The following is a 16536-nucleotide window of genomic DNA, read 5'->3' on the forward strand; positions in this document are numbered from 1 at the left end:
TCACAGACAGCATGGAGTTGAGATTCAGAAAATCTGGATGTAGATCTCAGCATCACCTCTAGCCATGTGATGTTGGCAGTGTCTTCAATTGTAAAACAGGTAATAATTGCTAGCATCTTTAAAGCAATTACTGTACTAGGCATTGATCTAGGTGCTTTACATGTATTAACAATATTTACCACTGGTAGGAGGAGAAGTACTGTTACTATATTTTACAAGGAAAATTGAAGTACAGGGATCTATAAAAGATGGCCTAACAAATGTTGGAGCCCAGATTTAAACTCTTTGAAAACCTTGTGCCCCTGACTGCAGCACTACCTTCGCTGTTTCTCTGTGGGACTATAAAAATTGGGTGCGATGGCATGCAAGGTGCCTGGGCTGTGTGAAGCCAGGACTACTCAGTGCCCTCAGCATGAGAATCTTCTGTGGACCTCTGGAAAAATACACATCTGGGCCTTCTCTGCTGTGGTAGACTGCTTTAGTCAGGCTGAGAGACTTCTTTGTTGATGAGCTCTGGATCAGGGATGTTTTAAAAATAATGACCAGTGTGCTGCGCTGACCATCTGTGCAGTTTAAATATCAACATTGTCTGGGTCTAAAGTTTCCTATGAAAGAAGAAAAGGGATAGGAGATAGGAGGGTAATTTTGAGGGAGTTTGAAGGAGAGAAATTTTATGGGACATGAAAAAGGAAGAAGGGAATAATTCCTGGAGGTTCGTGGTTAGCAGAGTTAGGGGAAGACACAGGGAGGCCAACCATAGGATGAACAGAACTGGGATCCAGGAAGCTGATACAGAAAAGCTGCCTAACTGGGCGGATATCACAAAGTTCTGCCATAAATAGGGTCACCATGTAAATTATTGCTCAAACTGAGACACTTGAGAGTGAAGAGGGCACCAGTTACATTAGGACAAGAGGCATAAACTGGAACGTCTTGGACAAGCTAGGAGATACGGTGAAAAGGCACTAATGCCGAGCTTGCCCACCTGTGATCTGGCTGCAATCCCCTTAGCTCCACATGATCAACATTTAGCACCTCACCATTAGCCAATCAGGAGTGGCTACTGTCTGTGCCAGAAGGCTTTTCTTGGTCCCAACTAATGCTTATGCACGGATATCCCCTCCTCCATATCTATTCCATGCTCTAAAATACTGGAGGTTCAGGTTAGTATGATGAAGCTTCTGTACTCATACCTACAGGGATTGAACTGATGTGGCACAAAGCGCCCTGAATTGGGGCTGAGCTTAAGGACAGCTTATTGGGTACAAGCTGAAAATATATAAGAAATGAACACAAAGGATTAAAATGATTTTATTTATCTTAAATAGCCATTGCTCATTATATAGCTCATCACTTTAAAGCTACTCTAGCTTACTTGTCTTAGACCATTAAACCTTTTGAGAGGACTATCCATTTGTTTATCTGGCTACTCCATTTCTTCTGCTTTAGGAACATTATAATAGAACTGAGTTACTTCTTAGGAGAAATGGTGAAATAACAGAAGCTCTTAGATTTAAGTCCATATGTAAAAACTCAAAGCTTTACCTTCAGCGCATTTAGGTGACTAATTCTGTGGCTTTTCTTTGCCGTTGTCTGCACTCCGACAATAGAACTGTGTCTTGGGAAGAACTGTAGGAGTTAGAAGAACAGAATCCTGAGCAGAGATGAGGTTCTATAAGTTTAATGTATTAATGTTGTGAAGTACATAGCAGGTAACACCCAAATTGATTCTTCTTACTTCCTGTGAGGAAAAAGGCAATGGGTAGGTCACTATAAAGATGAATACTTTGTTGATAAGAATTCAGTCAAAATGAGATAAGCTAGTACTTGGATGTTGAGAAGTAATTCCTGAGATGAGAAAAAATAGGAGTGTAGTCTTGAGGAGCAGAAAGAGTTCTTGGTTATTTGAGAGAATATAACCTTTGGAGAGGTGCATTTTTAAAGAGAGCTGCAACAATGCCACCTGAATGACAATGAACTCTGCTTCTGGTTCCAAAGAAAATAATAAAAGTAATTACCCATAGGCTTGATTACTGACATTCACATCTGGAAATAGTGGGGCTACTGAGGAAAAAAAAATAAGTAATATTCTATTCATTTGTAAAATAAGCCTCAGGCCTTTTTCTTTTTTTCAAAAGAATAAGTAATGATTAAATTTAATACATGTATGTTTTGTCATAAAAATTCCACTTAGAATGATTTTGAGCAAATTTGCTATTTTAGTATACCTTATGTATGGGAAATATTATAGCCAGATTTTTCCTAAAATGCCTTCCTGCATTTCTAGGAAGCTATAATAATTCAAATAAATGAATAATTTCACTGAAATATGTAATGAAGATTATTTTATTTTGTAATTATAGTTTCATTTGCAGTGGTGCTTATTACACAATAGTATATTTTTGTGTAAGATTTAAATTGTATTTTCCTTTTACCTTGCTTTTTTCAATATAGTTCAACATAAATTTTTATGAATTGGTGAGTACATAAACAGATGCTGCTTTTCATAAACAGATGCTGCTTTTTAATTATTCAATTAAGAAACAGTACAAATGGGCTATATTTGTACTATGTTACTATATATTACTTAAATTTAATATTACTTTATATTTGCTTTAATATTTATTTAATATTTTAATGTTAAATTTAATATTACTATCAGTTCAGTTCAGTCGCTCAGTCGTGTCCGACTATTTGCAACCCCATGAATCGCATCACGCCAGGCCTCCCTGTCCATCACCAACTCCCGGAGTTCACTGAGACTCACGTCCATCGAGTCAGTGATGCCATCCAGCCATCTCATCCTCTGTCGTCCCCTTCTCTTCCTGCCCCCAATCCCTCCCAGCATCAGAGTCTTTTCCAATGAGTCAACTCTTTGCATAAGGTGGCCAAAGTACTGGAGTTTCAGCTTTAGCATCATTCCTTCCAAAGAACACCCAGGGCTGATCTTCAGAATGGACTGGTTGGATCTCCTTACAGTCCAAAGGACTCTCAAGAGTCTTTTCCAACACCACAGTTCAAAAGCATCAGCAAAAGAGACACTGATGTAGGGAACAGTCTTATGGACTCTGTGGGAGAGGGAGAGGGTGGGAAGATTTGGGAGAATGGCATTGAAACATGTAAAATATCATGTATGAAACGAGATGCCAGTCCAGGTTCGATGCACGATACTGGATGCTTGGGGCTAGTGCACTGGGACAACCCAGAGGGATGGTATGGGGAGGGAGGAGGGAGGAGGGTTCAGGATGGGGAGCACATGTATACCTGTGATGGATTCATTTTGATATTTGGCAAAACTAATACAATTATGTAAAGTTTAACAATAAAATAAAATTAAAAAAAAAAAAAAGCATCAATTCTTCCGCACTCAGCTTTCTTCACAGTCCAACTCTCACATCCATACATGACCACTGGAAAAAGCCTTGACTAGACGGACCTTTGTTGGCAAAGTAATGTCTCTGCTTTTGAATATGCTATCTAGGTTGGTCATAACTTTCCTTCCAAGGAGTAAGTGTCTTTTAATTTCATGGCTGCAGTCACCATCTGCAGTGATTCTGGAGCCCCCCCCCCCAAAAAAAGTCTGACACTGTTTCCACTGTTTCCCCATCTATTTCCCATGAAGTGATGGGACCAGATGCCATGATCTTAATTTTCTGAATGTTGAGCTTTAAGACAACTTTTTCACTCTCCACTTTCACTTTCATCAAGAGGCTTTTTAGTTCCTCTTCACTTTCTGACATAAGGGTGGTGTCATCTGCATATCTGAGGTTATTGATATTTCTGCCAGCAATCTTGATTCCAGCTTGTACTTCTTCCAGCCCAGCGTTTCTCATGATGTACTCTGCATATAAATTAAATAAGCAGGGTGACAATATACAGCCTTGACGTACTCCTTTTCCTATTTGGAACCAGTCTGTTGTTCCATGTCCAGTTCTAACTGTTGCTTCCTGACCTGCATACACATTTCTCAAGAGGCAGGTCAGGTGTTCTGGTATTCCCATCTCTTTCAGAATTTTCCACAGTTTATTGTGATCCACACAGTCAAAGGCTTTGGCATAGTCAATAAAGCAGAAATAGATGTTTTTCTGGAACTCTCTTGCTTTTTCCATGATCCAGCGGATGTTGGCAATTTGATTTCTGGTTCCTCTTCCTTTTCTAAAACCAGAACCGTTCAATTTCAGCTTCTTCAGCATTACTGGTTGGGGCATAGACTTGGATTACTGTGATATTGAATGGTTTGCCTTGGAATCAAACATATCATTTTGTGGTTTTTGAGATTGCATCCAAGTACTGCCTTTTGGACTCTTTTGTTGACCATGATGGCTACTCCATTTCTTCTAAGGGATTCCTGCCCAGAGTGGTAGATATAGTGGTCATCTGAGTTAAATTCACCCATTCCAGTCCATTTTAGTTCACTGATTCCTAGAATGTTGACATTCACTCTTGCTGTCTCCTGTTTGACCACTTCCAATTTGCCTCGATTCATGGACCTGACATTCCAGGTTCCTATGCAATATTGCTCTTTACAGCATCAGACCTTGCTTCTATCACCAGTCACATCCACAACTGGGTATTGTTTTTGCTTTGACTCCATCCCTTCATTCTTTCTGGAGTTATTTTTCCACTGATCTCCAGTAGCATATTGGGCACCTACTGACCTGGGGAGTTCCTCTTTCAGTAGCCTATCATTTTGCCTTTCATACTGTTCATGGGGTTCTCAAGGCAAGACTACTGAAGTGGTTTGCCATTCCCTTCTCCAGTGGACCACATTCTGTCAGATCTCTCCACCATGACCTGCCCGTCTTGGGTTGCCCCACGGGCATGGCTTAGTTTCATTGAGTTAGACAAGGCTGTGGTCCTAGTGTGATTAGATTGACTAGTTTTCTGTGATTATGGTTTCAGTGTGTCTGCCCTCTGATGGCCTCTTGCAACACCTACCGTCTTACTTGGGTTTCTCTTATCTTGGATATGGGGTATCTCTGCACGGCTGCTCCAGCAAAGCACAGCCACTGCTCCTTACCTTGGACGAGGGGTATCTCCTCACCACCGCCCCGCCTGACCTTGAATGTGGAATAGCTCCTCTAGACCCTCCTGCTCCCACGCAGCCACCACTCCTTGGATGTGGGGTTGCTCCTCTGGGCCTCTGCCCCTGGCCTCGGACGTGGGGTAGCTCCTTGTGGCTGCTCCTGTGCTGTCGCAGCCTGGCACTCTCGGCCACCGCCCCTGACCTCGTACGTGGGGTAGCTCCTCTCGTCCATGCTATGTGCGCCGTCGCAGCCGCCCATGCTATAATATAATATTATTATTATATAATATTATATGTTATTATACATTATTATATATATATATTATTATATATAATAATAATATTACTATATATTACTTAAATTTCTATTACTGTGGGGAAACCCCCGCATAGAATATTCAACTCTTACGAACTCTGTGCTTCAGGCCATTATCTATTAGTTATACAGTCATTTCTGTTTCAGCCTTCCTGTCCCTGGTGTTGGTCCACACTGAAGCTTTGGGTTCAGGTAAGGTACTTAGACATGAAAAAACACTTAATGTATCACAATGTCACCAAAGCGAATGAGCACCTTTTGTTCTCTTTGGTTATTCTTGTTACATTTTTTCCTTTCGTTACTGACCATGATGCTTCAGGAGGAATAACAAAAGGTAAGATAAAAGATTTTAAGAGATTCTAAAGCCTTTAAAACAGCATCCTTAATGAGATCTTTATTAAATATGTAGGTTGCACATTCTATTTTTTAAGGGACCCACTTTTAGGTAGGTCAAATGGACGACCCACTTCTGAATGTAGATATGATTAATAGCATGATTTTTTTTAAAAACTTTGCTTGCTCAAGTAATTTATTAAGGTGAGAGAAGACAAACATTTCACCTTTGCTTCATAGTATTGAATAGAGAAGTGGCTTTTCATATCATTTTCTCGAATCAGTAATATTGCTGTTTATTCATTTGTTTATTCATCACCACAAATATTTAGTTTTCTATTTACTGTGTGCCAGGCACCGTTCTAGAAGCTAGGAACACAGGGAAGATAACATCACGGAGCTTACAGTTTTACATTAGTCACTGTTTCAGTTATCTATAGCTCTACAACAAATCATCTCAAAATCTAGCAGCTTAGGGACTTCAGTCGTGGTCCAGTGGCTGAGACTCCACACTGCCAATGCAGGGGGCCTGAGTTTAATACCTGGTCAGGGAACTAGATTCTGGCATGCCACAACTAAGAGTTCATGTGCCAGAACTAAAGATTCCTCATTCCTCAGTGAATATTCCGTGTGCGGCAACCAAGACCTAGCACAGGCAAATAAATATATTAAAAAACAAACTAACAGCTTAAAAAAAATTCCTTATTATATATATCTTCCAGGGTTTTGCAGATTGTTGGAGCTCATATATATATATATTATATATATGTATATATTATATATAATGTATACATATTATACATATAATGTATAATATATATACACAATATATAATATATATGTATATATGTATATATATATCTTCCAGGGTTTTGCAGATTGTTGGAGCTCAGCTGGGCAGTTTTCTCTTGTGATCTCTCATGTAATTACAGTGGGAACTGGTGTCATCTGTATATATGTATCATATACATATATATATATCATCATCATATATATATATGTGTATATATAGATAGATATCTATATGATATGATATCATATATATATGATATATCATATATATATAATCATATATATATATCATCATGTGTGTGTGTATATATATATATATATATATATATATATATATATATATATATATTTTCCAGGGTTTTGCAGATTGTTGGAGCTCAGCTGGGCAGTTTTCTCTTGTGATCTCTCATGTAATTACAGTGGGAACTGGTGTCATCTGAAGGCTGACATGGGCTAGACATCCAAGGTGGCCCACACACACGGCAGGCAGCTGTTGCTGGTTGTTGCCTGAGAATTCAGCTAAGACTGGATCAGCACATCTGTAGGCAAGCTCTCTATGTGGCATGGGCTTCTTATAGCATGGTGACTGACTGGGTTCCAAAAGCAAATATTACAGGACAAAGAAAGTAGAATTGTCAGAAATTGTCAGAGCATCACTTCTTTTGTCAGTGCAGTCACAGAGCATGGGTAGGGAGCATGGGTAAGGATTCAAGGGTAAGGAGCCCTGGCCATACCTCCTGATGGGAGAGTGTCGAAGAATTCTTTGTCATCTTTGCCCTTTGCAGTGCATCACATCTGGAAGTGCATACTGTCAGTTTGTCATTTGGATTACGTTAACTTTGACAGCTTGGTTAAGGTGGTATCTGCCATATTTTTTCAGTAAAATTACTGTTTTTTCCCTTGTAATTAATAAGTTATTGATTAGGAAAGGGAATGAGAGGTACTTGAAGTATTCTCTATCTTGATCTGGGCGGACATTGCATTAGTATATACCTATGTACAAATACATCAAGATCAAGATCAATACATTCATTTCAAAATAAAGCATTTTACATACTTGAGTGTAATACGATTAATATTTCAGTAAAAAAAAAGTCTTAAATCTTCTTCTATATATGTTGCCTGGTTGTACTTTGGTTGATTTGACAATGATTTCACTAGTCTCCCAGTTACAAAAACCAAAACACTCAGACCTCTCTTGACTGTTCTTTAATTCAACCCTGCCTGCAGCTTCCAGCCTCCATCATGACTGTAATTCATTTTCCAACTGACACCCAGACTCATTTTTCTTGAAAAATGCAAACGTGAAACTGTTGTTCCCCTGCTTTAAATTCATTTCATCACCCCTAGGATAAAATGCAAGTTCCTTGAATTTTAAGGAGCTCCATGCCTGCTTAATCTCTCTAAACTCATTTCTCATAACTTTCGGTGTGAACACAGTCTTCCGTACTCAATTTCCTACTGAGGTACTATTTGTCTATGACCTAAAAGGTAAAATAACACTTCAATGGTTTATTGAATGGTTATCCAGTTCACTTCAGTTTGGTAAATATTACTTGAGTGTTAATTGGGTGCAAGTCTCTGCCATAGGTAGAGGTAAGAGTTATGACAAGGAATGAATGAAGTCCTTGCTTCCTGTTGGAATAAGAAAAGTGTACAAAGCCCCCTCACTATAGGGCATAATAAGTGCCCTAAGAATTATAAATAAAATGCAATGGGAATTCATAGGAGGAAGAGATGAGAACCCTGCTGAGCAAGGTTTATTTGTCTTAATTAATGCTACTGTCTCAAGGAAAATGAAGGGGAAAATCATATAAAAGTAACGAGCTAGTAAAAAACTTAAGGTTCCAGAGAGCCCAGTCCATTGATGTGGGTGGTGTATTTGGTGGCTATGCAAACAGGAGGTCTTTCACTACCTGTAACATACTTTCACATTTCTTGAGAGGTTATTGAAAGTATGTGCCTTTTGTGTGGCTTCTATTTTCTTATGCTGGTAGTTACTGTTTCCACTTTTATTTTCTCCTTGCAGAGCACTGCTGTGGCTGACGCGGTACAGGCTCACCCTCTCTGTAATTCTTACTTTTTGTGCTGAGAGGGCTGTTGTGAGAAGGATTATTTTAATGTTTATGGAGAAGATGGGACCTCTCAGATCTTCACATTTCATTAGATTCCTAGTGTTCCTTCTACTCAGTTCAGTTCAGTCACTCAGTAGATCCAACTCTTTGCGACCCCATGAACTGCAGCATGCCAGGCCCCCCTGTCCATCACCAACCCCTGGATTCCACCCAAACCCATGTCCATCGAGGCAATGATGCTATCCAACCATCTCACCCTCTGTCGTCCCCTTCTCCTCCTGCCCTCAATCTTTCCCAGCATCAGTGTCTTTTCAAATGAGTCAGCTCTTGGCATCAGGTGGCCAAAGTATTGGAATTTCAGCTTCAACATCAGTCCTTCCAATGAACACCCAGGACTGATCTCCTTTAGGATGGACTGCTTGGATCTCCTTGTAGTCCAAAGGACTCTCAAGAGTCTTCTCCAACACCACAGTTCAAAAGCATCAATTCTTCGGTGTTCAGCTTTCTTCACAGTCCAACTTTCATATCCATACATGACCACTGGAAAAAACATAGCCTTGACTAGACGGACCTTTGGTGGCAAAGTAATATCTCTGCATTTTAATATGCTATCTAAGTTGGCCATAACTTTTCTTCCAAGGAGTAAGCGTCTTTTAATTTCATGGCTGCAGTCACCATCTGCAGTGATTTTGGAGCCCCCAAAAATAAAGTCAGCCACTGTTAACACTGTTTCCCCATCTATTTGCCATGAAGTGATGGGACCAGATGCCATGATCTTAGTTTTCTGAATGTTGAGCTTTTAAGTCAACTTTTTCACTCTACTCTTTCACTTTCATCAAGAGGCTTTTTAGTTCCTCTTCACTTTCTGCCATAGGGGTGGTGTCATCTGCATATCTGAGGTTATTGATATTTCTCCCGGCAATCTTGATTCCAGCTTGTGCTTCTTCCAGCCCAGCGTTTCTCATGATGTACTCTGCATAGAAATTAAATAAGCAGGGTGATAATATACAGCCGTGATGTACTCCTTTTCCTATTTGGAACCAGCCTGTTGTTCCATGTCCAGTTCTAACTGTTGCTTCCTGACCTGCATACAGTATTTATGTACATTAGAATGCTTTGATTATATAGCTGCTATAGAAGAACCAACTGTATTCATTTTCTAGGGTTGTCATAACAAGGTACCACACACTTGGTTGCTGAAACAAACACACCTTTCTCCTAGTTCTAGATTCTAGAAATCTGGGAGCAAAGTGTTGTCATGGCTGTTTCTCCTGAGGCCTCTCTGTTTGGCTTGAAGGGAGCCATCCTCTCCCCATGTCTTCACAAAGTTTTTCCTCTGTGCCTGTCTGTGTCCTGATCGCCTCTTATAGGAACATCAGTCTCATTGGATTGGGGCCCTCTCTGAATGGTCCTGTCTTAATGGCTCAGCAGTAAAGAATCCGCTGTGGTGCAGGAGATGCGAGTTCAATCGCTGGGTCGGGAAGATTCCCTGGAGGAGGAAACGGCAACCCACTCCTGTATTCTTGCCTGGAGAATCCATGGACAGAGGAGCCAGGTGGTCTACAGTCCATGGGGCTTGCAAGAGTCAGACACGACTTAGCGACTAAGCCGCCACTACAACCACCAGTACACCAAATACAGTCACATTCGGAGGTAATTTGGTGGTTAGGACTTCAACAAATAAAGTTTGAGGGAACATAATTCAACCAGTAACAGCAACCTATGTCAGATTTTAGTTGCATAATTATTTTCTTAAGGACATAATTCAATCTTGGTGTATTTTGCATTGCATAAAGTTCAAATGGGCTTATGAAGCAGTTTAGAATGCACATTTCTATTAATGATGGTGGGGACTTCTGTCCATTGAAGCATCCTATCGCATTGGATGGTAATTTAGCCAGAATTGGGTTCATCGCCTTCATTTTGCAGGTTCACTGTCTAAAGTCAAACAGTTCAAAGCAGAGTCTAGGAATTCAGGGTCCTGCTTCCCCAATTCACCGTGCAGTACTGGACCTACACTGTAATATTACTTAGTTTCCTAAAGGTGATCTGGAAACACTATAAGAGTCTCTATTGTCATCAGAAATAAAATTAGGCTTAAGGCATTTAATTGTATTCTAGTGCTTTGAAAATATTACAGTCTGTATGTAATACCCTTGTTAATTGTTCACAAGTGAACTAGCGGTTATTTAGCATATTAGCCAGGTGTACCTGTGTTCAAGTGTCAGCTTCTACCACATATTGGGAAGTTACTTAAACATTCTCAATTTCATTCCCCCAGCAATGAAGTTCCCCTACTATTTAGCTGTGAGAATATATCAAAATAAGAAATAAAATGTCTAATTTTTGTAAACTTCAGAATAAAACAAAAATCCCTTATCATAGCAATGTATCATTTTTATGTTTCTCTACCATAACTGTGATAATGATTAAAAAATGGTTTTGGGGCCTGTGGTAATTCTTTTTTCATGTTATTATTGTATTGATATCTTTGTAAATTTAAATCCTTCCTACTTTATATCTGTTCCCACATTTATAAACATTTTTCATAATTTTGAATTTTTTCAGAAATGACAATACAGTTTATAAGTAAAATAAAATTATTTCACTAATTGAGAGTTTAATTAATTAAAGAGAATTCTATAAAAGAATATTAAGAGGAATGTCAAACTTGATTTGTGATGAGTTATGAGAGAGGCTATGAGATAAAAGACATTAGAAAGATTAATTCTTAATTATTTAACTTGATAGTGTAATATAATCAGATTCTATCACTTGGGATTTTTATTATTTGCCAGTACTGGACAGAAGCAGACCATTTAAATAAAAGTGATTGCTAAGAAGAAAGCAAATGATAGTTTGCTGAGCAAACTTTTGGACACATTTAACTTGTTCTGGAGAATAAATTTCTTTTAAAACTAAAATTTGCTTTACAGACTTAATATATTACTATGTATTTGAGGAGATTATGCTAATTACAAAAGTGTGATTATTTTTTCTCTAACACGACTTCTATTTAAAAAGTGTGTATGTTTACATATCTTTGCTTGTCTTGTGAATTTCTGAGAGAAAAACTACATGCCTTTAAAGAAAAAAAAAATTTTTAGCTGTGCTGCAGTTTACAGGGTTTTAGTTCCCCAATCAGGGATTGATCCCCAACAGCGGAAGCACCGAGTCCTAACCACCAGACCGCAAGGAATTCCCTAGAAATATTATCATTAGTGCATTTACCAATTTTGTCAGCTTGATTAGGGAGATTTCAGTCTAACTCTAATGATGGTAAATTTTTATGAAATAATCTGTAGGAAACCCCAAAGTAAAGGGATTTATTCCTTTGTGCATGCATGCTAAGTTGCTTCATTCCTGTCCTACTCTTTGTGACCCCTTGCACTGACTGTAGCCCGCCAGGCTCCTCTGTCCATGGGATTCTCCAAGCAAGAATACTGGAGTGGGTTACCATGCTCTTCTCCAAGAGATCTTCCTGACCCAGGGATTGAACCCACGTCTCTTGTATCTCCTGCATTGGCAGGTGTGTTCTTTATCACTAGCACCATGCGGGAAGCCCTTATTCTTTTGTGCATGCGTGTTAAGTCACTTCAGTCATGTCCAACTCTTTAGGACCCCATGGACTGTAGCCTGCCAGGCTCCTCTGTCCATGAGATTCTCCAGGCAAGAATACTGGAGTGGGTTTCCATGCCCTTCTCCAGGGGATATTCCTTTGCAGAGTACTACAAATATGTGAACCACTGAGTTCATCATGCTAATGTTGATAATAATATTTTTGTGGTGTATATTTACAGTGTTTATTATTTATTGGACATAGTGGTAAGTACTTTACATTTCTTATTGCATTTTATCCCCCCAGTTACTCTATATGGTAGCTTTTTTTTTTCCCTGCTGCACCATGAGGCATGTGGGATCTTAGTTCCCCAACTAGGGGTGGAAACTGTACCTCCTGCATTGGAAGTGTGGAGTCTTAACCACTGGACCACCAGGGAAGTCTTTATGGTAGTTTTTTAAAAATTATTATCCCCAGTTCACAGGTGAGAAAACTGGATGTTAGAGTGCTAAGTATCTACTTGATTGTCAGTCATGTTGTAAGTTGATGGGGGAGGGGCTGTCCCAGATGCAAGTCCTGGTCCAAAGCCCTGGCCTTGACCACAGTGGGGGTGGTGGGTTGCTTTACCATCACCACACCTAGATTCTACTTGTCATGCTCAGCACACAAGCAAGACTCTTTAACTTTGAGTCTGGAAACAAATATGACCTACAGTAAGGATTCCCAGAAAGATAAATTGCAGAGTGAAGTGATATTGCATAATGAATCTTACAGGAGAAGTGGTTATTGGGCTGCACATAAAAGGAGAGCTAGGAATTTGGAGGAAAGCTTTTTCTGGTGGCTCAGATGGTAAAGAATCTGCTTGTAATGCAGGAGACCTGGGTTCTCATGCCTGGGTCAGGAAGATCCCCTGGAGGAGGGCATGGCAACCCACTCCAGTATTCTTGCCTGGAGAATCCCATAGACAGAGGAGCCTGGTGGGCTACAGTCCATGGGGTTGCAAAGGGTCAGACATCACTGAAGCAACTAACACTTGCACTTTTTTTTTTTTTTTTTAGTGTAGAGAGAGGGAATGACGTATAAAGACTGGAAATACTCATTTTACCCAGTGTTTATGTATTTATTGAGTATGAGTCAGTAGTTTGCCTTATATTCTTTCTCCTACATCGCCTCTGTCCCCCTACGGAGGATTGGTTTCTTTATTTTCACAGATTTAGAGGACCTCAACTACCTTGTATTGCTAGAGCTTCTCTAACATCACGCTCTGTCTTGAGAATCTTTGTGGCCTTGCTGTTTGCCTCATCTTTGATGAATCAGTGCTGGCCTTTGAGGTACACACACATGGTCCTGCATAGTATCCTTGGTGATGAGATGCTGATAGAGGCTTTCAAATGCTGATTAACTGGACCTTCATATTCAGACATCTCAAGGGCTCAGAAAAGAAAGATCAGCTCCCTAAATGAGATTCCTAAAGATATACACCAGAAATTCTCTCCTCTCTTGACAACATCTTATTATGTTAATTATGGCAGCTTAGTTAGTTGTTCTGATGATAAAGGGAGAGGAGAGCTAGCAAGGAAGGAGTGGTAGAAGATTTGCTTTGAGGGGAGGGAAATAGGCTTCAGCATCTTACCAGATCTCACTTTTAGTAAATGGCCTTGGCTATCATGTTACCTCTGTCTGTGATGCTGGTATGTTTTCCATACATAATGAATATACTTAAGAATACTGGAAAAGTAAGAAAAGGATTGTGATATTTGTTCTTGTTTTCTTTCTAGTTTAGTCTGACTTTCTGACTTTTTGACTAGTGTCTGTCATCACTTAACCTCTTGACTCATATTTATAGTCATGTCCTGAAAGCAATATTGATACATCACTTATATGTTAACAGCATTTAAAGTTTTCAAAGTTATTTCTCTAGTTCTGTTGCTCAGGTATCTGATTTTAACACATATGAGAAAAACATAATCAAGCAAACACTTGATCCTTACAATTTTTCAAGGCTCAGTTATTAACTTCTTTAGGCAGAATTAATCCACCCCATTGGTTAAGATTTTGGCAAATGTGACCCTCTTCAGAAAACTAAGATCATGGCATCTGGTCCCATCACTTCATGGCAAATAGATGGGAAAACAATGGAAACAGTGTCAGACTTTATTTTTGGGGGCTCCAAAATCACTGCAGATGGTGATTGCAGCCATGAAATTAAAAGACACTTACTCCTTGGAAAGAAAGTTATGACCAACCTTGACAGTGTATTAAAAAGCAGAGACACTACTTTGCCAACAAAGGTCCGTGTAGTCAAGTATATGGTTTTTCCAGTAGTCATGTATGGATGTGAGAGTTGGACTGTAAAGAAAGCTGAGTGCCAAAGAATTGATGCTTTTGAACTGTGGTGTTGGAGAAGACTCTTGAGAGTCCCTTGGACTGCAAGGAGATCCAACCAGTCCATCCTAAAGGAGCTCAGTCCTGGGTGTTCACTGGAAGGACTTTTGTTGAAGCTGAAACTCCAATACTTTGGCCACCTGATGCAAAGAGCTGACTCATTTGAAAAGACCCTGATGCTGGGAAAGATTGAGGGCAGGAGGAGAAGGGGACGACAGAGGATGAGATGGTTGGATGGCATCACTGACTCAATGGACATGAATTTGAGTAAACTCTGGGAGTTGGTGATGGACAGGGAGGCCTGGCGTGCTGTGGTTCATGGGGTTGCAAAGAGTTGGACACGACTGAGTAACTGAACTGAACTGACCCTCTTCCTGCAGTTCCTACAAAACTGCATATGTAGCAGTTTTGACTGAGAGGGTTTTGAATAGCCAGACATCATCATGAACTTTACCTGGGCTTCTCTCCTCCCAGCTGATTGTGATAGAATGTCTTTTTAAAAAGACACCCTGTCAATCAGACATTGGAGTGCACTGCTAACAATTTTGGGTATGAAAGATGAATTAGCCTCCTTGCACACTGTCTGCTATATTAACTCAAGATCTGGGGAGTCAGGGGGTTGGCCTAGATTTCCTTCTGGCCTATTTGAAACATCAAAGAGTAAGACAAAGCAATTGGACACCACAATATGAGAAAACTTTTGTTGAAAGATGAAGGTGGAACAGCCATCTAATTTATCATTTATCTATTCCCTACACTCATTGCCCATTGTCAGTTAGGAGTAAGAAGCTCTGGTCTTTCTTTTTTAAAAATTTATTTATTTTTAATTGGAGGATAATTGCTTTACAGTGTTGTGTTGGTTTCTGCCACACATCAGCATGAAGCAGACATTGGTATACAAATGTCCTCTCCCTCTTGAAACCTCTACCCCATCTCACCCCTTTAGGTTGTCACAAAGCACCCAGCTCTGTGCTGGACAGTAAATTCCCACTGGCTATCTATTTTACGTATGTTAATGTATATATGTCACTGCTACTCTCTCAATTCATCCCACCCTCTCCTTCCACCAATGTGTCCACAAGTTTCTTCCTTCTGCATCTCTACTGCTGCCCTCCAAATAGGTTCATCAGTATGGGTCCCTTTTTGAAAAGGAAAACAAGGAAAAGTTGGCAAGAATTTGAAGAAGATGGTTTGAATTGTGTTTTTCCTTGGATTTTCAAAAACAGTATTTGCACATATAAATACTTATCATTTAAAAGTGAAAGAGGAAAATGATCATTTTTGAGAAAGGGCAGGCTAGAGATAAAAATACCAGTATGAAAATTTAAAAATAATGTAACTGCTGCATTCTTGATTTACTTTCATTGTCATGGCAGAGGGCACGGAGAAAAGAGATTACGCTGTTTTCCTCCTCTAGGACTCAAGCTCTTTCCCAGAAGTCTATTTTGTATTTTTGCAAAATCCCAAAACCCTGTTTACTTTTTCAGTGTAGTGTACAATTTAACACATCATTTATCTTCTTCATTGTTTTGTATACTTAAGGTCTTCATAAATATCTCATTCTCAGAATTCCAGAAGACATTGAAGTCCCACAGGCTTATTTCCCACTTTACCTCAGAACAACACAATAATAATATCTGGGTATTTCTATTTTTACCCTATAATGAGGACACTCAATCTAAAATTGCACACAGCCCTGAGCTGTTACATTTCTGGTTCACTTTAACCTGAAAAAGGACTTCAGATTTTCCTGAAATCAGATGCTTGCAATGCCTGTTTGAAGGCAGTACATGGCTTGTTACCATCAGAATTCAGTGTTTATTTCTCACTGTGATGAAAAAGGCCCTCTGGCCTTACCAGCTGTAATCTTTCACCAGTTCTGAATAAACATTTCAACCCATAATGAGTCATTGTTGAATTTGATGAAGAAAATGGAATTAGAGACAGAGTAATTTACATCTAGCTGACCACCCATGTGAGTTTTTTAACAAATGTGAGTGAGGCAGAAAGATGGCTGTGGTTTTCAGAATGTGGAAAAACAGTTGAAAAA

The 16536-nt window shown here is 39.5% G+C and overlaps 1 protein-coding gene across 3 annotated transcripts in view; it reads left to right on the forward strand.

Moving 5' to 3' along the window:
- Nucleotides 1–5483: 5483 nt before the first annotated feature.
- Nucleotides 5484–16536, forward strand: part of GPR63 (G protein-coupled receptor 63) — a 127703-nt gene continuing 116650 nt past the window's right edge. Inside the window, exon 1 of one of the 3 annotated variants that reach the window (XM_086317668.1) lies at nucleotides 5484–5534. The gene's annotated coding sequence lies outside the window, so the exon portion shown is untranslated. The remainder of the gene's footprint in view (nucleotides 5535–16536) is intronic. The other 2 variants (XM_086317671.1, XM_086317672.1) reach the window with 2 other exon arrangements.

Source organism: Bos grunniens, chromosome 9 (genome assembly GCF_055505025.1).
Source record: "Bos grunniens cultivar Pamir isolate PY7600 chromosome 9, Bosgru_T2T1.0, whole genome shotgun sequence".
Taxonomy (NCBI): Eukaryota; Metazoa; Chordata; class Mammalia; order Artiodactyla; family Bovidae; genus Bos; species Bos grunniens.